Source organism: Lepisosteus platostomus, unplaced genomic scaffold (assembly GCF_059453375.1).
Source record: "Lepisosteus platostomus isolate fLepPlt1 unplaced genomic scaffold, fLepPlt1.hap1 Scaffold_32_H1, whole genome shotgun sequence".
NCBI lineage: Eukaryota > Metazoa > Chordata > Actinopteri > Semionotiformes > Lepisosteidae > Lepisosteus > Lepisosteus platostomus.
Genome location: NW_028291660.1, coordinates 412461 through 435083, shown reverse-complemented (window position 1 = coordinate 435083; position 22623 = coordinate 412461). Strand labels below are relative to the sequence as shown.

At 49.0% G+C, this 22623-nt stretch overlaps 7 non-coding genes and 1 pseudogene across 7 annotated transcripts; 3 read left to right on the top strand and 5 right to left on the bottom strand.

Moving 5' to 3' along the window:
• The first annotated feature begins 1728 nt into the window (after window positions 1–1728).
• trnag-gcc (transfer RNA glycine (anticodon GCC)) lies at window positions 1729–1799 on the top strand. The gene has a single exon. It is a non-coding gene; the product is annotated as a tRNA-Gly (tRNA).
• Window positions 1800–7232: 5433 nt separating this feature from the next.
• On the bottom strand, window positions 7233–7374 carry LOC148634405 (U4 spliceosomal RNA). Its single transcript, XR_015933572.1, has one exon. It is a non-coding gene; the product is annotated as a U4 spliceosomal RNA (small nuclear RNA).
• A 1292-nt stretch (window positions 7375–8666) lies between these two features.
• Window positions 8667–8785, top strand: LOC148634404 (5S ribosomal RNA). The gene has a single exon (XR_015933522.1). It is a non-coding gene; the product is annotated as a 5S ribosomal RNA (ribosomal RNA).
• Window positions 8786–9421: 636 nt separating this feature from the next.
• On the bottom strand, window positions 9422–9591 carry LOC148634403 (U1 spliceosomal RNA). The gene has a single exon (XR_015933649.1). It is a non-coding gene; the product is annotated as a U1 spliceosomal RNA (small nuclear RNA).
• A 7046-nt stretch (window positions 9592–16637) lies between these two features.
• Window positions 16638–16801, bottom strand: LOC148634402 (U1 spliceosomal RNA). The gene has a single exon (XR_015933577.1). It is a non-coding gene; the product is annotated as a U1 spliceosomal RNA (small nuclear RNA).
• Window positions 16802–18608: 1807 nt separating this feature from the next.
• LOC148634401 (5S ribosomal RNA) lies at window positions 18609–18727 on the top strand (annotated as a pseudogene).
• Window positions 18728–19363: 636 nt separating this feature from the next.
• On the bottom strand, window positions 19364–19527 carry LOC148634400 (U1 spliceosomal RNA). Its single transcript, XR_015933629.1, has one exon. It is a non-coding gene; the product is annotated as a U1 spliceosomal RNA (small nuclear RNA).
• A 1914-nt stretch (window positions 19528–21441) lies between these two features.
• On the bottom strand, window positions 21442–21611 carry LOC148634399 (U1 spliceosomal RNA). The gene has a single exon (XR_015933648.1). It is a non-coding gene; the product is annotated as a U1 spliceosomal RNA (small nuclear RNA).
• Window positions 21612–22623: the final 1012 nt, after the last annotated feature.

Below are 22623 nucleotides of genomic sequence, written 5' to 3'. Positions count from 1 at the left end.
ATAATAGACCTCTAAAGTTATCCGGAACTCCAACCATATATGTATAATAGTCCTCTAAATTTATCCGTATAATAGAACTCCAACCATTTATGTATAATGAACGTCTAAATATAGACGTATAATTGACGTTTAACTTTAGACGTATATTAGAATTTCATTCTAGACGAATTGTAGACCACATTTAGACGTCTAAGATATGCGTTTAATGGACGTATATTATACGTCTTTTGCCCAATGGGTTACATCTCAACAGAAACGCTCTTTAGCTCTTTCAGCGTTATGCAGAGAACATCGTCTGTCGAGATCACTTTTGAGTCAGCGCGAAACGCCGTGTGCTGTCAGTTTGATTTCATATTGCTCGTAGCGGCGCCCGGCTTTTGTCTGTCAAACGTTAGGTTGCGCTTCTTCATGCTGCATCGTCGGCATGAGTGGAGCTTTATAAACGTCTGTACTTACTGCGCCCCATAAGAAATCGTTTGTCCCCGTTCAAAAGAGATTGTGCGATGTCCTGCAGCAAACCTTTGACAGTTTGAAAAGAGGAATTTATTCTGCTTCCTGTGCGTGCAGTAGTTACAAAGTTGAACGCCTTTACACGATCTGCTGCAGTTTTCAGTGGGCGGGCTTTGTCAAATGGCTTGGAAAAACGCACTGTGTTTCGGCTCGGGAAACATCATGAGCAGTGTCCTGCATGTTTTCTGTGTATAGCTGTCTTTTAACGCATACAGAATTCATTCGAAATCATTGATTTCTCCAATTAACAAGGGTCCCTTAAAGGATGAGTCAAAGTAACGTCTAATCGGATTAGTTTCCTTAGAGCTGGTTCAGAGTTTGCTCAAGAGTTTACCTTTCACAGATGCGCAAAGAAGAATGTTGGGGGTGCACGCTTCAAGGTGCCTTACAGCTGTAGGGAGTGATTCGAGACGATTCGTGGCGTGTGCTCGTTCCCATATTCCGTACGACCCGGGGTGCAGTGCTAGGATGACGTACAATACCGCTTGGGCACGTAACAGCGTTATATGCAAGTGCGGGACTTGAGGGTTTTCGTTTGTTCGTTTTGTTTTGCTCTGCTTTGCTTTGTTTTGCTTTCCATCGCGTTGGTAAGAGCGTAAATAAAAAGGCGATTCCTGTGTCTACCACTAATGTAAGAGCTATTTCAAGTGCGACGTGGTGCGGCTTTTCAAATGCTTGTGGGCATTTCTCTGTTGTTGATTCTTTTTTTGTGTGTAACAAAGTGGCATTTTCATGTCCGGACGGGGAGACTTTATCATTCCGACATGAAGCCACCCTTAAGTCCTCTGAGGCGTGTCTGTCTGCAAGGCTTGTATTTTGGAAATGTTTTTTTGAAACGGAGAACGACTTTGAAATAGGCTTCCGCCGGCGCCTCGCGATCCAGGTAAGATTGTAGCAAGAACGCAGCGGCGGCGGGGCTTGCTGTAGTCGTGGCCGAGTGGTTAAGGCGATGGACTAGAAATCCATCGGGGTCTCCCCGCACAGGTTCCAATCCTGCCGACTACGTTGTCCGCCTTCAGTCGGTGTGTTTCGGCACAAGCAAAGAAGCGTGCCTCTTTGCTGTTCCTGGTGGTTTTAAAACGCCCAATCGCTTGTACCCGCTGCCTTGGAAATAAGTTCTTCAGCGTCCGCAAATGGCATTTTGCAGCTGGAAGCAGATGTCGACGCGTTTTGCACAGAGCACCAAAAAAGCGTCTTTTTTGAAGGCCCAGGCACTGAGCATTGGTGGTTCAGTGGTAGAATTCTCGCCTGCCACGCGGGAGGCTCGGGTTCGATTCCCGGCCAATGCAGTGGCTTTTGCAGCGAGCGGCTCCATCACTTGCATCCCCTTGGAACTCGCAACTGAAAACCCACTGAAGCTAAGCAGGTGTGAGCCAGGTCAGTACCTGGATGAGGATGAGCTACAGGGAAAAACAAAGCTTCCAGCTGGAAGCGGTGTTAATGGTGCCGGCGGGGGGGCGCTCACCCTGAGGTCTGTGCGGGTCCCAATGCCCCAGTATAGTGACGGAGACGCTGTGTTGTAAAAGGGCGCTGAATTTTGGATGAGATGTAAAACCGAGGTCACAGCGCTCTGTGGTCATTCAAAATGACCACCAAAACCTTTGACAAAAGCTCTTGGTAATTGATGGTCTTCAATAATGCTTCTCCTTTAGGTACATTTTAAATCAGCTGAAAAATGCTGTGAAATGGGGGGGCACTTCAGGCCAGTGTAGGATTTGGGTTACAAGAACCATGAAACTGCACGAGAAAGCCCGTACACTGAATTACACGGCTTTCTATTCAAAGGAGGACAAAAGAAATTCCCTGAGTTTGATTTTTTGCAGCACAGAGAGGAGCACTGTCGTGAGGCCGGTTAGCTCAGTTGGTTAGAGCGTGGTGCTAATAACGCCAAGGTCGCGGGTTTGAGCCCTGTACGGGCCAGGTCTAGGTCCAGGTCCCTGTTTGTGAAACAGGCAAATGACTGTCTCAGGGGCCCATTCCTCATTCTCAAGACACATGTATGCAGTATGTACACCGTGCATTGAGCAATAGGGACTGAATACACCACAGGTAAGGTTAGAAGTCATTCTGAGGTGCCACATGTGAGGGATACAGCTAGGCATCCGAAATGTAGGGTTTGAGACCCTTCAGGAGTACTGCATCCTTTGAGACAGACCCGTGCATGTTAAACAAATGATCATTTCTTTCGGCATTAGGGACTAAATATACTAAACATATGATGCTAAAATGTTATTTTCACATATATTAATGTAATAAATGATTGCTTATGCTTTATAAACAAATCTAATTAAAATAAAACATTAAGTTTTGTATTTATCTTGTACCATAGAACATGATTTTCTTTGTATTTCAAGCCCACCAAGTGTCCAAATGACGCACTACATGATATAAGGAAGATTATCACATGCATATCGGTATTATCTTTCTTATGAAAATGCATTCCTTTCATTACCTTTTACTTTTTAAAATGAACTCAAATTGAGTATAATGTAATAATTTAAGTAGAATAGATTCTAATAATATAATGATCCAGTGTTTTGCACTACTTCACTGCTTCACTGCTCTATGCCATCTGGAAATAAATCCTCAGACTGCTTACTGCCCTGGGCATGTACCAATAAATTAAAGGAGCACATCTGTTTATCACTGCGTTGAAGCAGGAGACACACAGTCTCTGCAAACACATCCTAGATACAGTGTTCCAGCACCTTTGACCTCATCCAGAACGTATCATTTCTCGAAAGGGATTGCTGTCCGAATGCACATCTGAATCCCAAACAGAATCTCTAGTAAAATACGATCATTTGTGAAACAGGCAAATGACTGTCTCAGGGGCCCATTCCTCATTGTCAGACACATGTATGGAATGCTTTCACCGTGCATTGAGCAATAGGGATTAAAAACACCGCAGGTAAGGTTAGATGTCATGTTCTATGATCATTTCTTTCAGCATTAGGGACTAAATATACTAAACGTATGATGCTAAAATGTTATTTTCACATATATTAATGTAATAAATGATTGCTTATGCTTTATAAACAAATCTAATTAAAATAAAAGCTTAAGTTTTGTATTTATCTTGTACCATAGAACATGATTTGCTTTGTATTTCAAGCCCACAAAGTGTCCAAATGTTCTATGATCATTTCTTTCAGCATTAGGGACTAAATATACCAAACGTATGATGCTAAAATCCTGAAAAAAGGATGTGCTCCATCTCGTCAGTAGATTGGATTCCAAAACTGATTTGGGTCAATATACATTACCTTTGAAATTAAAGTACAGTCTACTGTAGGGAACCATCAACTTAGAAAGCATTGGCCTTCCCTGGGGGTCAGGTAGGTGCAAAAGATAAACCTTTATCCTATCTTTATCTTAAGATAAGTGGCCAAGCAGTATTTTTCCAAGTTTCACCAAGCACATCATGTTGCCATAGTAGACAAAGTTCTATAAAATGTTAAATAACTTTTAAAAAAAGTATCTTGGTCTTACAGTACTGTACAAGGTGAATTAAACTGTCCCTGGTAATAAAAAGTAATTAGAAGCATCTCAGAAACTTTATCTCTAGAAACATTAGCTGTTTTATATCATGTAATTTAGTGTGATGTTGTCAGAATTCAAGGACATTATCACACACAGAAATTGGTTCAGTTAAATCTAAAAAACACAGCTAAACATGGGTTTAAATGTAACAGAAGTCTTACCTCTTGTCAAAAGATTTAATTCAAGAAGCGATGTAATAAATGATTGCTTATGCTTTATAAAGAAGCTTAAGTTTTGTATTTATCTTGTACCATAGAACATGATTTTCTTTGTATTTGAAGCCCACAAAGTGTCCAAATGACGCACTACATGATATAAGGAAGATTATCACATGCATATCGGTATTATCTTTCTTATGAAAATGCATTCCTTTCATTACCTTTTACTTTTTAAAATGAACTCAAATTGTGTATAATGTAATAATTTAAGTAGAATAGATTCAGGTAGGAAATATAGAGTCATGATGTTTATGGCTGACATCATTTCACATGGGTGAATTTTAAGCTAAGAAATAAAAACATTTACAATGAAGATACCATTGCTTAATTTTAAATGCCTTTAAAAAATAAATACCTCCTGAGAATAATTTGCCACTCCCAGATCCTTGGTAAGGTACTGTTTGAATCCAATCAGGAGAGGAGCATCCAGGGAGTGCTTTCTATAGAGTCCAGCTTGGGCCACTCTCTTCCGGCCTGCTGATACTTTTTAACTACTGAGGGCCTGTAAGGATATAAAACACCGGTTTAAACATTTTATACCTATAAGACAAATTAGAATTTTAGTAAAAAATAGATACATCTGAAAAATAAAAAAGTCTTACTGCTGATAGAGTTCTTCAGAGCTCACATCTTCCCCTTCCTTATCCGCTTCTGTTTCAGTTTCTAGAGCAGCCTCTGGCATCTCTTCCTCCTGGACAGCGGCCTCTTGCTCAGGGCCGCTGGAATGCAGGTAGATTCTTTTCAACATGCTTTTACATAATATGTTGTAACAATGATTTCAAAAAGAAACTACAGAAGCCTTACAGATTTAAAATTTCTCACCTTGCCAATGTGTCTTCAGGCTTCCCATGTACAAAAAGGCCCAAGGACTCTAGCAGTCTTACAACCACTATCCTGTTTGCCTCACCAGACACGATCTCTATTCTGTGGTAATCCACGATGACCCCGTTCTTCAGGTGATTCATCATGTCCTCCCTCGCCTGTTGAGAGGCCATCCTGATCTTTTCTGCCGTGGCGTGCTTCATACACGCCCTCTTCAAGTGAGCAGGAAGCTGATCAAGAGTATTCAGGTACATCTTGCACACCAGGGGAATCCGCGCGGGTTTCCTTTGAAAATAAATAATACCATCTGTGTATAGAAACAAGCTAAGACTGATTTCTTAAATTATCCTTAATTTTCTCTCTCATAGTTTGAGCATAATGATTTTATTGCATTTATATAAGAATTGCTCATTGCTCCTAAATAAATAATGGTTTCATAAAAAAGTGAACACTTACTTGGTCTCAGTCACAGACTTTCCAATAGAAGCCATTGTGGAGTTCAGCAACTGCAGGTCCTAGAAGTGGGGAAGGAATTTTAAAAGAGAAATTGAATTACAATACAGAAGGAATGGCTGAGGGTTCACTGAAATATATAAATATACAAATTCCAAAGACTGAGTCCATATAGAAACAACTACCTTTCATTTTCAGTATAAGAAAAAAAAAACATTATCTTCCAAAGCATCATAAAATTGTCCCTTCTTCCAGACTCTACTTCTCTCTTGTAGTAGTATAGCAGACCTTTCCAGGTGAGCAGATCACAGAGTCCGAAATGAGCTTCCTCCATCAAGCAAAGTACCTGAACATGACTCTGTCTTCATAAAAGCGCCCCTGTAATAAAGAAATTAAATCCGAAATCAAGAGGGCAGTTGCCTACTGAAATACAAGAAGTCATCAATTTTAACCTAGCAACACATTAAAGGCTGCATCTATACAAGTACGATTCTAGAAATGCTCACCAGATTACGTTTTAAAAGGAACTGCGCCTCAGGTTCCGCCGAGATCTTAACTCGGATGGCAGGATTCAGAGTCCCGAGTGTGGACTGATGGCGCACGGAGGGTCCATATACTGTGGATCCCTCAGTGATCTTCCGCGTATTCAAACCGCCAGCGTGTGACTCCCCTGTCCCCGTGACCTCATTGCTCTGCTCTCTCCTCTGTGCAGCTGAGCCCGACTCACGGTAAAATGGAAAAAAATATGCCCTCGACGCGAGATTTATTCTGGAGCGAGCCAGTGTTGCGCATAGCTGCCTTCAAAGCAGTTAACCCAGGTTCGATTCCCGGCCAACGCAGTTGCGAATGTTTTCAAATGCTGTCATGAGCCTTGGATTGTGACTAGCAAAGCGAAGCCTTTTGAAAGAGCTAAAGCACTGCAAAACGGAATTGAAGGAGAATCTTACAGGGGATTCTGAGCAGTGTCTGCATACATGCAGTCAGATAAAGATGCTGAAAGCTTGAGCTACTCTCAATGTCATGCTGCCCTTCCCCGGAGTAAATCTGTTACATTGAAAGAATGCTTCTGGCAGGTTCAAAAAGGGACCCTTGTTAATTGGAGAAATCAATGATTTCGAATGAATTCTGTATGCGTTAAAAGACAGCTATACACAGAAAACATGCAGGACACTGCTCATGATGTTTCCCGAGCCGAAACACAGTGCGTTTTTCCAAGCCATTTGACAAAGCCCACCCACTGAAAACTGCAGCAGATCGTGTAAAGACGTTCAACTTTGTAACTACTGCACGCACAGGAAGCAGAATAAATTCCTCTTTTCAAACTGTCAAAGGTTTGCTTTGCGAACGCTGCAGGACATCGCACAATCTCTTTTGAATGGGGACAAACGATTTCTTATGGGGCGCAGTAAGTACAGACGTTTAAAATGCTCCACTCATGCCGACGATGCAGCATGAAGAAGCGCAACCTAACGTTTGACAGACAAAAGCCAGGCGCCGCTATGAGCAATATGAAATCATACTGACAGCACACGGCGTTTCGCGCTGACACAAAAGTAATCTCGACAGACGCTGTTCTCTGCATAAAGCTGAAAGAGCTAAAGAGCGTTTCTGTTGACACGTAACAAGCTCGTTTCTTTCTACCATGATATCACCGTGACCAAATCTGTCTTTAAACACCTTGCTCAGTCTCTGACGAGACTGTCAAAAATTGCTTTCGCCGATTGTATTGCAAACCGGCGGAAGCGGGGTATTGGGAAAAGTTTTCAACTAGCAATAATCGCGCCTCGGCTAAACCTCACAGGCTACGATACTGCCACTGCGCAAAGCTGACGGTTGCCAGGCAACCGCGGGGATCCTATGGAAATCGTTATCGATCGTCTCATGGCATGTCGTTGCTGTAACGCTTCATATTTGTCGTCTTCTTCTTCTTCTAGCTTGAGGTTTTGAAGAATTTCATGACAGACAAGGGCTCCGTTGGGAACAAAGGGCGTTGTGAGAAAACCGTTGCTTATTTTCAGCAGCAGAAATACAACCCTTTAAATACAAGATGACAGAACAATGACGAAGGGCATGCCGGGAGGAACTCATGCACTACAGAGGAAAGGGGGCGGGCACGTACAGTTCACATTCAAGCCACAAGTACTCTTCTTGGATGTTGCACAAACAAATCCTAACGTCTTGAAAGCATTGCAGCATGTTTGTGTCCCACTTCCCGTGGCTGCGGGACGACTGACACGAACGGACAAACGCAATCTGTGGCGTTTAGCGTGACATAGTCTTGCAGGCATCGTGCTGTCTCACTGCAATATTATACCGCTGGAGGAAACAGTCCATCTGGCCATGAAACTCATTTGAACGTCTAGCTACAGCAACTAACAATATCATGATTTATTCAGGATGTGTGGAATCAGCACGTCCCGGAGACAGCTTCCGAAATCGTGAGCATTCTCTGGTGGTAGGGGCGTTCAAGATGGCGCTCAGGTGGGAGGTAAAGTTTAGTGGTTGGGGAGTTTTTTTGAGTTTTTCATGACCTGAATATTAATTTTTGCTTTTTTTGACTACAGAAAAATAAGGACTTAACACTAGTTGTTTAAACTTCAGTTATAATTGAAAGAAAAAAAAACGATTTTTTTTTAGGTTTAAAAAGTCCGATATGAGTAACACTAGGAAAAGAAAAGAGAGTGCTGGGTCTTCGAAGGAGAACTCTAAGATACCTCAATCGTATATGTATAGCACTACAAAAAAATCGATGGCAACTAAAGGGAAAAGTGAAGCAGCTGCAGGGGCAGCAACAGGGCGGAGGCGCCGCGCGCCCGGCCGACGTGTTGGACCGGTGCGCTTTACGTGCTGAAATAAACACGCGACAGCCCCGAAATGTTTCCAGAGTGCTGTGCACTGAAGACTTGCCTGGTGTTCCTCCGTGCAGATTGTTTGTCCTCCTCCAGTGCGGGACGAGCCAACACAAAGGAGCGCATTCGCCAACATCCAGGCACGCAATGCGATTTGGAAAGCAGCTCCTTTCCAAAGAGTGGCACACGAACGATCCTTCAGTCCCGCTCGGGGAGCACGGAACCCCCGCCACACACAGCTTCAAGTAGCGAGTCAGGCGCCAGGGCTTTCGCTTACGGCCACACCACCCTGAACACGCCCGATCTCGTCTGATCTCGGAAGCTAAGCAGCGTCAGGCCTGGTTAGTACTTGGGTGGGAGACTGCCTGGGAATACCAGGTGCTGTAAGCTTTTGCTCTCCCGGCCAGCAGGGGTCGCCGTTGGTGCCGTAGGCTTTGGGAGGAAAACCTGCAGGATGGAAAGGTGATCTATAGCCTCATCTCTAGAGATGTTTTGTTGCTGTGGCATGTGTGTGACCCATATTCAAAAAAAAAAACCCGTCTGTAAAACGAATATCGAAGCTGCCTCTAAATCTGCAAATGAAGATGAGTCGATAAACCACTCGTTTTTCGTATAACTAGACATATATTCATTTGTTACCGATTTCATTCATTGAGCACGGATACAGTAGAGGTACAGCCATTCACTGTTTGACATGTCTGCACTGGTACAGAACCGAGCAATCAGAAAACGGGTGAAACTGTCTTTAGACTCAGCATACAGTACCGAGGCCCCCCATGACCAAATAAAGGCTAACCTCGATAATCAGCCTAAAGAACGCAGACTACAGCAAAACGACTGACTTTGAAAAGGGAATGAACGTCCGGAAGGAGTAGTGGAACTAGCTTGAGATGCTTCTCCGGACCCCTAACTAAAAGCCAGCGAGAACCAGCAGCGGCGTCCACTCCTGTCGAACCGGGATCCTTCCGCAGCCACGCAGCTCGTGGTGTCCTAACCCTCCCGTACCTGATTTTGGACCAAGCACATCAGGGGAGAGCGCGAACGCAGTCCCCCACTACCAGAAATTATGCAGTCGAGATTCCCACATTTGGGGAATTCGCAGGGGTCAGCACAGCCGGAGTGCAATGGCCAAGCCTCGCCCTGGGTGAACCGATTTCGATTTTTAAGAACTTTATTTTCTTTTCACAAAAAAATACAGGAAATCACAAATCAGAAAGCTTTACATTAATATACATACTTAAAACAGTATATATGATCACATCTCATTACATTTTGACACGGAACCAGTTACATAGCAACAATTTCTTTTTTTCTGGTGCAAATCACATTCTTTACTTAAACATGATAATGTTTTTCACAGTTTCTTGAGATACTGTCCAATGCCCTCTATTTCCCACAGATTTTCTGCTTCCTCCCTCCCTTCTCTCCACAGATCTCTGAGGTAATAGTTCTCTCGGGTGATGAACAGGGCCAGGCTACCTGCTGCCTTGACTGGGACCTCGATGCCTTTGAACAGCCCCATGTTCCTCACTCTCCACAGGGCGTCTTTCCCACTGTTCACCACGGCCCAGATCCTGTCAAACACGTCAGGAGGAAGCTTGACAGGAGAGATGCCGTATATGATGAAAGCAGCGGTCAGGGTAAATTGGGGCGAGAGAGCCTGCAACCAATCTTCAAACTGTGCCCAGAAGGCCTTAGCAAAAAAGCAGGACCACAGGAGGTGAGTCACAGTCTCCTCCTCGCCGCAGCCCACCCTAACGCAGCGAGGGCTGGGGGTGAGGCCCCTACGGTACAAGAAAGTTCGTACCGGTAAGCACTGGTGGACGACACTCCAGGCTAAATCTCTGTGAATGTTGCACAGAAATTTAGAGGATGTGTGTTTCCACACCTTCCTTGTTTGGGCTGATGTTAAAATGCCCACAGGGGTCTGCCTATTGTTCTGGGGTGCTACGAAATCTTCCAGTTTTTGGACGCTGACATCTCGGAGGGGAATATGGCCAATTGGGTGAGATCTTAGAAAACTTTTAACTGTCCCATAAATTGCAGGGCATGTGTCAGAGAGTGGGACGTCCAGCTTGGGTCTGACACCCCACACTCTGAACACCTCCCTACCTACCCAGAGCCTGGAAAAATAAGTCCAGGTACGCGCTGCAGGTGCTGTTGCAAAGCCTCTCAGCACAGAGGCCAGGAAAATGCACAGCAGCTTCGTAGCAATATCTGGGACAGACTTCCCCCCTGAGGGTAGCGGCCTGTACATTATTTCCCTTCTGAGTCTTTCCTGCTTCCCACCCCATAGAAATTGAAACATCAATCTCCTCAGCACCGCCGCAACACGGTGTGGGATTGGGAAGGTAGAAGCCAGAAAATTCAAGACAGGCAAGAGCTCAGCTTTGATGACCAGCACCTTCCCTGTCATGGTGAGGTCTCGGTCCTTCCATTGCATCAGTTTTTTGTTTAAGATTGGCAATTTGTTCTGCCAATTTACTGTTCCCATCTCTTCTCCAAAATACACCCCCAGGACCTTAATTCTCTTCTCTTGCAGCCTGAGATCATGTCCTTCTTTTGGCTCCCTCCAGTTCTGATAAAAAATCTCACTCTTAGATGTGTTAATTTTTGCGGAGGAAGCCAAAGAGAACCGATCACAGCACTGCAGAGCTCTGCTAATTGAGGCATTGTCAGAGAGGAGCAGGGTGACGTCATCCATGTATAGAGATGTCTTTACCTCTCCTCCCCCACTTCCAGGCACTGGTATCCCATTAATGGCCTGATCCTGGCGCAAGGCACAGGCTAAGGGCTCCATAGCCAAAACGAATAACAAGGGGGATAATGGGCAGCCCTGCCTCACCCCTGAACAGACTTCAAAGGTGCGTGATCTATTGCCATTAACCATGACTCTGCTGTTGCTACCTGTGTACAGCAGGTTAATCCACTTTCTCATGATGGGGCCAAACTTCATGTGCTCAAGTACCGATGTTAAGTACTGCCGGTTTAGGCGGTCAAAGGCCTTTTCTAGGTCTACACCTAAAATGCACAGAGGGAGGGAGCGATCCTCAGAGTACAGACAGACATCCCTCAACAAGGCCAGGTTGTCGCTCATCAGGCGTCCTGCTATCCCACAAGTCTGTTCTTTCCCTACCAGTGAGGCCACTACATTTTGTAGGCGCAGGAAAAGGGCTTTGGACAGGATCTTAGTGTCCACGCCTAACAGGCTGAGGGGTCTCCAGTTCTTTATGTCATTTTTTGCTCCTTTCTTAAACAAGAGAGAGATAGTGCCTTCTCTTAAGGAGTCAGGCAGCAATTCTGTCTTGTAGCTTTCCTCGAATAGGAGCAGTAGCGGATCCTGAAGCAGATCCCAAAAGGTGCAATAAAATTCTTTAGGGAGCCCGTCAGCACCCGGAGTTTTCCCCTTCTGTAAGCTCTCCATAGCCTGTCTCAGCTCTTCTACTGTCAAATCCCTCTCAAGTACTTCCCTATCTTCTTCACTCAAAATGTTTTCTAGCTTTGAGGTAAAAAAATGAATATCTTCATCCTTTACCTCTGTAGAGCTGTACAGTCTTGAGTAGAAGGCCTCGGTGCAGGAGAGGATAGCACTCGGCTCTGTTCTCTCTCGTCCCTCCTCATCAACTACACTTTCCATGACAGTCTTGGAGCCTACCACTTTCCTGAAAAAGAAGCGAGTACACTTCTCATTTTCTTCCAAGAACTGCACTCTGCTTCTTAACAGCACTCCTCGACTACTTTCTTCGGCTATGCTCCGGATGTCCTTTTTTAAAAGGGCGATATCCTCGAGCACATCGAAGCCACTGTGCAGCATCGTGTAGAGACGCTGCAGCTGCCTCTGTTTCCTGGCTAGCACTCCTCTCCGTCTGGCAGCAGCCTTCCTTCCCTCAGCCATGAAAAAGGCCTTTGTCCTCACCTTCACCTCCTCCCACCACTCTCCTACTGACCCGTACAGACACTGCAAGGACAGCCACTGTGATAGTTTCTCCTTGTAGCGGGATACTACCCCCTCGTTCTCTAGCAGTTTTGTGTTGAGTTTCCAGAGGCCTGGGCCAAAGACAGTCCCGCCCTGGAGTTCCACTCTACACCCTAAAGCCTGATGATCTGAGAAGAAGACAGGCTGAAGAGTGACCCCAACAACTTTCACTCTCTCTGAGGCAAAGCAATAGTCAATTCTGGAGCTGCTATTCCTCCCTGACCATGTATATCCTGCTGTTGTGGGATATATACATCTATATGTGTCTGAGAGTTTAAAGTCTTGAACTAAGTTTTGCAGGGCCAGTGAGCTGGAATCCAATTTTATCGGCGAGCTAGACTGCCTGTCTGTGTGCTCTAAGATACAATTAAAATCCCCTCCCACTATCACGTCTGTGCTGCATAACAATAGGGGGGAGAGTGCCTTGAGTAGCTCCACCCTTCCTCCTACGTCAGTAGGGCAATACACATTGATTAGCCGCAGGTTAACGGTCCCCCATTCCACATCCACACACAGCAACCTGCCATCTATGACCCTCTGAATACTTTTCAATTTGAATGCCCATCCTTTGAAAAGAATGGCCACGCCAGAGGCTCTGTTGTTATTGTCCCCTGACCAAACAGAAGGCCCTTTATCCCACCTATCTTCAAAACTTTTATACCTCTCTTGATAGGCTAAAGCACACTCCTGCAACATCAACACATCTCCCTCTCTCTGCTGGAGGTAATCAAAGACAGACTGGCATTTAACTCTGTCATTGATACCTCTTGTGTTAAGAGAAATTATGTTAAGAGCCATATTACATAAGAAAGTGGAACCAGTCTTTACAAAACACATTTCTCTTCGGTCTCACCTGTTACCTTTTTCTTTTTCTTTTTCTTCTTACCAATTTCCTGCCAGCCATCCTCTGAATGAGCCTTCATCAGGGTGGCAGCAGTAAAAGCGTTCACAGAGTCCATTTCAAGGAAGGGGGTAGAGGGAGGGGTGGAGAGGTTCCAGCTGTCCCCATCGCCATGCTCTCCTTCCTCCTCGCTCGGGGAGAAAACAGAGTCATTTTTTCTTTTCCTCAAGTCCAGCTCCTGGGAGCACTGAGGGGAAAGGGGTGCAGCCGATGCACCAGTCTCCTCTTCCCCCTCACCCACCAGCTGCTGCAGATCCTCCGTGATGGACTGGATGGAGGAGAGGAGGGCATCTGTAGCACTTGCAGAGTCTGAGAAAAGCAGCTCCGCTGAATCCTGGGTATCCTCGCTGGACCCGCTCCACCGGGGGGCCCCACACTGGCCCTCGTTCTGAGGAGCAGGAGTGGGGGAGGGGTCCTCGCTGTTCTCGGGGGTTTTCAAACCCTCGTGCTTGTCTGGTGCAGTCTGCGGTTGTGGGGGCGTAGTGGATTTCTCTTCCACCAGCCCCGGAGCCACAGCAGGACTGATCCTGGCTGGAGGCTGAGAGTCTTTGTCCAACAAGGGTTCTTTGTTTGACTTGTTGTTTGCTTTGGATTTTCGGGCCGGTTTGGCTGAAACAAGCACTGCCTCATCCTTTCTCATTTTGAGTTTATTGGCGTAGGCGTGAGGGCAGTTCTTAAAAACGTGTCCTTCCGAGCCACATAAATTGCACTTTGGCAGCATTGAACAGTCAGAGGCTAAATGTCCCTGTTTGCCACAGGTCTTGCAGCATTTCACAGTGCAGGACGATGCCAGGTGTCCCACAGCACCACAGCGCCGACACACCTTTGGTTGTCCCACATAAAACACATAGCCATTGCAGGCGCCCAGCCGGATTGTAGAGGGCAGGTGCCTTAAGCCTCCATTTACGCTGTCCGGTAGCAAGCGAACCTCGAATTTCCTTGCTCCTGTTTTTATACCATCAACATCTCTAACCTCAGTTCCATGGTGGACGGTGCAGTACTGGTTAAGCCAGGTGTGAATGTCCTCCGTCTTTGCCAGTTCCGAGAACATAACAACATGCACCGTTTTCCTCTCTCTCTGTGTCAGAGGCTGCAAGTTGATCTTCTCAAGTGCAGGAACTTTGCCTCTTTTTGCCTCAAACACATCCACGCATTGTTCAAACAGAGGATAGGTAGCAAATACAACCTCAAATGCTTTCTGACCTGGGAGAGCGAAGATGAAATCCAAGTGCCGAGGTTCAAAGCCAAGTTCCTTCTGTAACACTTTTCTGCTGAACTGCATACGATCCATGAAGAGGTCATCCAAGAGCTCAAAACGTACAGCATTCTTACGGGATCCAAAGGTTGCCATTTCAAAAACCGCAAATCGAACACTGCTTCCAACAAAAGAAAAACAATCCAACTACTCCACCTACAGGCTGATCAAGGTATCTCCCCTGCCAGGTAAGTATGAGTTAAACAGGCCCCTGCAAGCGGCCCGCACCCACAGCACAAATCGCGCAGCCTAGGCCACCTCCTCGCCCCGCACGCCACCGCCTCCTGCTGGGCCCACTCTTTCACACACTCACACGCCACACTAACACTCAAAAGTGTGGGCAAAACGAGAAAACGAGCGCGCCGTTTCCTACACATCTGCAGTCGCCGTTGCGCATTCGCAGCATGTCCCGGGATGCAATTCGGCCTCATTTGCATATCTCCAGACCGGCAGATCGCCACGCAAGCTCGCGACGTGCGCCTGCCACACACCGAACAAACCTTTTCAGCAATTTCCAAAAAACGGGCCTGCTCGCCTGCCCACAAGGCTCCGTCTCTTACCTGCTCTCCAGAGCCTGCTGCCTTCTGTGCTTTTCTCTCGGCACCGCTGCAGTGCACACAACTCCTGCAGCGGGAGGGGGGGAGAAAGTTCCCGCGCTCCGCCGCAGGGAAGGCTCGCTCCGTGCGCACACGTCCTTTCGATGCCAGTCCAACAAGTGCTCCGCATTAGCTGCGTCGGGGCTCCGGCGTGTCGCACCTCACCTCACCTCGCACTGCCCCCTCCTTGAATGTCTGCCCCTGGGCATGCCCTGCTCTCCTCCGCCTTATCTTACCGCGTGTGAGCACCGACAATGGCCACAATGCCGGGGAATGGCACCTGTAAAGTGTTAATTGGGGCACAGGAACAGCCCGTCTCGTCTCGGGGGGGCCGGCTTCAGAGACAATACAGCAAACACAGCGGGGCTGGGGAAGAAGACGACACCACACATGCGGGTACATTCAGCTCCGGCGGGAACGAGACATTTGTCGGTCTTTTCAAGTGCCGAGAGCCGAGCAATCCTTCACTTGTATCGTTTCTCCCCGGTGACTAGATCTGGCCCTGCGACTCTCGACTGGGCTCACCCCCGGGGCAGCCCAGCAGGTGTGAGCCTGGCCGGCACCCGGATGGGAGATTCCACCCCGGAAAAGCTCCGGTTGCTGCTGCTCCTGCAAGAGGTGTGACTGGGACCAGTAGGGAGCGCTCACCCTGCGGGCTGTGTGGCTCTCTTACGCCCCAGCCTCCTGATGGCGACACTCTGCTGCACAAACAGGCGCCGTCCTTCGGGGGAGGCGTCAAACCGAGGTCCCGACCCTCTTTGGCCATTAGGAAACCTCAGGGCGTCTCTCGAGATTGTCTGATCTCGGAAGCTAAGCAGCGTCGGGCCTGGTTAGTACTTGGATGGGAGACTGCCTGGGAATACCAGGTGCTGTAAGCTTTTGCTCTCCCGGCCAGCAGGGGTCGCCGTTGGTGCCGTAGGCTTTGGGAGGAAAACCTGCAGGATGGAAAGGTGATCTATAGCCTCATCTCTAGAGATGTTTTGTTGCTGTGGCATGTGTGTGACCCATATTCAAAAAAAAAAACCCGTCTGTAAAACGAATATCGAAGCTGCCTCTAAATCTGCAAATGAAGATGAATCGATAAACCACTCGTTTTTCGTATAACTAGACATATATTCATTTGTTACCGATTTCATTCATTGAGCACGGATACAATAGAGGTACAGCCATTCACTGTTTGACATATCTGCACTGGTACAGAACTGAGCAATCAGAAAACGGGTGAAACTGTCTTTAGACTCAGCATACAGTACCGAGGCCCCCCATGACCAAATAAAGGCTAACCTCGATAATCAGCCTAAAGAACGCAGACTACAGCAAAACGACTGACTTTGAAAAGGGAATGAACGTCCGGAAGGAGTAGTGGAACTAGCTTGAGATGCTTCTCCGGACCCCTAACTAAAAGCCAGCGAGAACCAGCAGCGGCGTCCACTCCTGTCGAACCGGGATCCTTCCGGAGCCACGCAGCTCGTTGTGTCCTAACCCTCCCGTATCTGATTTTGGACCAAGCACATCAGGGGAGAGCGCGAACGCAGTCCCCCACTACCAGAAATTATGCAGTCGAGATTCCCACATTTGGGGAATTCGCAGGGGTCAGCACAGCCGGAGTGCAATGGCCGAGCCTCGCCCTGGGTGAACCTCCTTCTTGATCAAGGTATCTCCCCTGCCAGGTAAGTATGAGTTAAAGAGGCCCCTGCAAGCGGCCCGAACCCACAGCACAAATCGCGCATCCTAGGCCACCTCCTCGCCCCGCACGCCACCGCCTCCTGCTGGGCCCACTCTTTCACACACTCACACGCCACACTAACACTCAAAAGTGTGGGCAAAACGAGAAAACGAGCGCGCCGTTTCCTACACATCTGCAGTCGCCGTTGCGCATTCGCAGCATGTCCCGGGATGCAATTCGGCCTCATTTGCATAACTCCAGACCGGCAGATCGCCACGCAAGCTCGCGACGTGCGCCTGCCACACACCGAACAAACCTTTTCAGCAATTTCCAAAAAACGGGCCTGCTCGCCTGCCCACAAGGCTCCGTCTCTTACCTGCTCTCCAGAGCCTGCTGCCTTCTGTGCTTTTCTCTCGGCACCGCTGCAGTGCACACAACTCCTGCAGCGGGAGGGGGGGAGAAAGTTCCCGCGCTCCGCCGCAGGGAAGGCTCGCTCCGTGCGCACACGTCCTTTCGATGCCAGTCCAACAAGTTCACTGCATTAGCTGCGTCGGGGCTCCTGCGTGTCGCACCTCACCTCACCTCGCACTGCCCCCTCCTTGAATGTCTGCCCCTGGGCATGCCCCGCTCTCCTCCGCCTTATCTTATCGCGTGTGAGCACCGACAATGGCCACAATGCCGGGGAATGGCACCTGTAAAGTGTTAATTGGGGCACAGGAACAGCCCGTCTCGTCTCGGGGGGGCCGGCTTCAGAGACAATACAGCAAACACAGCGGGGCGGGGGAAGAAGACGACACCACACATGCGGGTACATTCAGCTCCGGCGGGAACGAGACATTTGTCGGTCTTTTCAAGTGCCGAGAGCCGAGCAATCCTTCACTTGTATCGTTTCTCCCCGGTGACTAGATCTGGCCCTGCGACTCTCGACTGGGCTCACCCCCGGGGCAGCCCAGCAGGTGTGAGCCTGGCCGGCACCCGGATGGGAGATTCCACCCCGGAAAAGCTCCGGTTGCTGCTGCTCCTGCAAGAGGTGTGACTGGGACCAGTAGGGAGCGCTCACCCTGCGGGCTGTGTGGCTCTCTTACGCCCCAGCCTCCTGATGGCGACACTCTGCTGCACAAACAGGCGCCGTCCTTCGGGGGAGGCGTCAAACCGAGGTCCCGACCCTCCTTGGCCATTAGGAAACCCCAGGGCGTCTCTCAAAAAGAGACGCCGGGGGTGTCCCTCTGGTGTTAGTGCTCCCCTTTACCCATCAGTCGGGGTCTCCTCCTAATCCCCGTCTCACCTGTAACAATCAATGACGAGGCCCCCCTGTCCGTGAGATTTAGTACTCGCGCAAGAGACCGGGGGCAGAGCGCGAACGCGGTCCCCCGCCCCCCACAAAGTGCGCGCTCCGGGTTCCCTCTCGGGGCCCTGCAACACAGCGGAAGGGCAGCGAGAAGGAGCCTCTTGCTCTGATGCCGCAAGGCCACAAGAGGGCGGAGGCGCCGCGCGCCCGGCCGACGTGTTGGACCGGTGCGCTTTACGTGCTGAAATAAACACGCGAAAGCCCCGAAATGTTTCCAGAGTGCTGTGCACTGGAGGTTTTTGTCTGGTGAAGACTTGCCTGGTGCTCCTCCGTGCAGATTGTTTGTCCTCCTCCAGTGAGGGACGAGTCAACACAAGGGAGCGCATTCGCCAACATCCAGGCACGCAATGCGATTTGGAAAGCAGCTCCTTTCCAAAGAGTTGCACACGAACGATCCTTCAGTCCCGCTCGGGGGGCACGGAACCCCCGCCACACACAGCTTCAAGTAGCGAGTCAGGCGCTGGGGCTTTCGCTTACGGCCACACCACCCTGAACACGCCCGATCTCGTCTGATCTCGGAAGCTAAGCAGCGTCAGGCCTGGTTAGTATTTGGGTGGGAGACTGCCTGGGAATACCAGGTGCTGTAAGCTTTTGCTCTCCCGGCCAGCAGGGGTCGCCGTTGGTGCCGTAGGCTTTGGGAGGAAAACCTGCAGGATGGAAAGGTGATCTATAGCCTCATCTCTAGAGATGTTTTGTTGCTGTGGCATGTGTGTGACCCATATTCAAAAAAAAAAACCCGTCTGTAAAACGAATATCGAAGCTGCCTCTAAATCTGCAAATGAAGATGAGTCGATAAACCACTCGTTTTTCGTATAACTAGACATATATTCATTTGTTACCGATTTCATTCATTGAGCACGGATACAGTAGAGGTACAGCCATTCACTGTTTGACATGTCTGCACTGGTACAGAACCGAGCAATCAGAAAACGGGTGAAACTGTCTTTAGACTCAGCATACAGTACCGAGGCCCCCCATGACCAAATAAAGGCTAACCTCGATAATCAGCCTAAAGAACGCAGACTACAGCAAAACGACTGACTTTGAAAAGGGAATGAACGTCCGGAAGGAGTAGTGGAACTAGCTTGAGATGCTTCTCCGGACCCCTAACTAAAAGCCAGCGAGAACCAGCAGCGGCGTCCACTCCTGTCGAACCGGGATCCTTCCGCAGCCACGCAGCTCGTGGTGTCCTAACCCTCCCGTATCTGATTTTGGACCAAGCACATCAGGGGAGAGCGCGAACGCAGTCCCCCACTACCAGAAATTATGCAGTCGAGATTCCCACATTTGGGGAATTCGCAGGGGTCAGCACAGCCGGAGTGCAATGGCCAAGCCTCGCCCTGGGTGAACCTCCTTCTTGATCAAGGTATCTCCCCTGCCAGGTAAGTATGAGTTAAACAGGCCCCTGCAAGCGGCCCGCACCCACAGCACAAATCGCGCAGCCTAGGCCACCTCCTCGCCCCGCACGCCACCGCCTCCTGCTGGGCCCACTCTTTCACACACTCACACGCCACACTAACACTCAAAAGTGTGGGCAAAACGAGAAAACGAGCGCGCCGTTTCCTACACATCTGCAGTCGCCGTTGCGCATTCGCAGCATGTCCCGGGATGCAATTCGGCCTCATTTGCATATCTCCAGACCGGCAGATCGCCACGCAAGCTCGCGACGTGCGCCTGCCACACACCGAACAAACCTTTTCAGCAATTTCCAAAAAACGGGCCTGCTCGCCTGCCCACAAGGCTCCGTCTCTTACCTGCTCTCCAGAGCCTGCTGCCTTCTGTGCTTTTCTCTCGGCACCGCTGCAGTGCACACAACTCCTGCAGCGGGAGGGGGGGAGAAAGTTCCCGCGCTCCGCCGCAGGGAAGGCTCGCTCCGTGCGCACACGTCCTTTCGATGCCAGTCCAACAAGTGCTCCGCATTAGCTGCGTCGGGGCTCCGGCGTGTCGCACCTCACCTCACCTAGCACTGCCCCCTCCTTGAATGTCTGCCCCTGGGCATGCCCTGCTCTCCTCCGCCTTATCTTACCGCGTGTGAGCACCGACAATGGCCACAATGCCGGGGAATGGCACCTGTAAAGTGTTAATTGGGGCACAGGAACAGCCCGTCTCGTCTCGGGGGGGCCGGCTTCAGAGACAATACAGCAAACACAGCGGGGCTAGGGAAGAAGACGACACCACACATGCGGGTACATTCAGCTCCGGCGGGAACGAGACATTTGTCGGTCTTTTCAAGTGCCGAGAGCCGAGCAATCCTTCACTTGTATCGTTTCTCCCCGGTGACTAGATCTGGCCCTGCGACTCTCGACTGGGCTCACCCCCGGGGCAGCCCAGCAGGTGTGAGCCTGGCCGGCACCCGGATGGGAGATTCCACCCCGGAAAAGCTCCGGTTGCTGCTGCTCCTGCAAGAGGTGTGACTGGGACCAGTAGGGAGCGCTCACCCTGCGGGCTGTGTGGCTCTCTTACGCCCCAGCCTCCTGATGGCGACACTCTGCTGCACAAACAGGCGCCGTCCTTCGGGGGAGGCGTCAAACCGAGGTCCCGACCCTCTTTGGCCATTAGGAAACCCCAGGGCGTCTCTCGAGATTGTCTGATCTCGGAAGCTAAGCAGCGTCGGGCCTGGTTAGTACTTGGATGGGAGACTGCCTGGGAATACCAGGTGCTGTAAGCTTTTGCTCTCCCGGCCAGCAGGGGTCGCCGTTGGTGCCGTAGGCTTTGGGAGGAAAACCTGCAGGATGGAAAGGTGATCTATAGCCTCATCTCTAGAGATGTTTTGTTGCTGTGGCATGTGTGTGACCCATATTCAAAAAAAAAAACCCGTCTGTAAAACGAATATCGAAGCTGCCTCTAAATCTGCAAATGAAGATGAATCGATAAACCACTCGTTTTTCGTATAACTAGACATATATTCATTTGTTACCGATTTCATTCATTGAGCACGGATACAGTAGAGGTACAGCCATTCACTGTTTGACATGTCTGCACTGGTACAGAACCGAGCAATCAGAAAACGGGTGAAACTGTCTTTAGACTCAGCATACAGTACCGAGGCCCCCCATGACCAAATAAAGGCTAACCTCGATAATCAGCCTAAAGAACGCAGACTACAGCAAAACGACTGACTTTGAAAAGGGAATGAACGTCCGGAAGGAGTAGTGGAACTAGCTTGAGATGCTTCTCCGGACCCCTAACTAAAAGCCAGCGAGAACCAGCAGCGGCGTCCACTCCTGTCGAACCGGGATCCTTCCGCAGCCACGCAGCTCGTGGTGTCCTAACCCTCCCGTATCTGATTTTGGACCAAGCACATCAGGGGAGAGCGCGAACGCAGTCCCCCACTACCAGAAATTATGCAGTCGAGATTCCCACATTTGGGGAATTCGCAGGGGTCAGCACAGCCGGAGTGCAATGGCCAAGCCTCGCCCTGGGTGAACCGATTTCGATTTTTAAGAACTTTATTTTCTTTTCACAAAAAAATACAGGAAATCACAAATCAGAAAGCTTTACATTAATATACATACTTAAAACAGTATATATGATCACATCTCATTACATTTTGACACGGTAACAGTTACATAGCAACAATTTTCTTTTTTTCTGGTGCAAATCACATTCTTTATTTAAACATGATAATGTTTTTCACAGTTTCTTGAGATGTTGACCTATGCTCTCTATTTCCCACAGATTTTCTGCTTCCTCCCTCCCTTCTCTCCACAGATCTCTGAGGTAATAGTTCTCTCGGGTGATGAACAGGGCCAGGCTACCTGCTGCCTTGACTGGGACCTCGATGCCTTTGAACAGCCCCATGTTCCTCACTCTCCACAGGGCGTCTTTCCCACTGTTCACCACGGCCCAGATCCTGTCAAACACGTCAGGGGGAAGTTTGACAGGAGAGATGCCGTATATGATGAAAGCGGCGGTCAGGGTAAATTGGGGCGAGAGAGCCTGCAACCAATCTTCAAACTGGGCCCAGAAGGCCTTCGCAAAAAAGCAGGACCACAGGAGATGGGTCACAGTCTCCTCCTCGCCGCAGCCCACCCTAACGCAGCGAGGGCTGGGGGTGAGGCCCCTACGGTACAAGAAAGTTCGTACCGGTAAGCACTGGTGGACGACACTCCAGGCTAAATCTCTGTGAATGTTGCACAGAAATTTAGAGGATGTGTGTTTCCACACCTTCCTTGTTTGGGCTGATGTTAAAATGCCCACAGGGGTCTGCCTATTGTTCTGGGGTGCTACGAAATCTTCCAGTTTTTGGACGCTGACATCTCGGAGGGGAATATGGCCAATTGGGTGAGATCTTAGAAAACTTTTAACTGTCCCATAAATTGCAGGGCATGTGTCAGAGAGTGGGACGTCCAGCTTGGGTCTGACACCCCACACTCTGAACACCTCCCTACCTACCCAGAGCCTGGAAAAATAAGTCCAGGTACGCGCTGCAGGTGCTGTTGCAAAGCCTCTCAGCACAGAGGCCAGGAAAATGCACAGCAGCTTC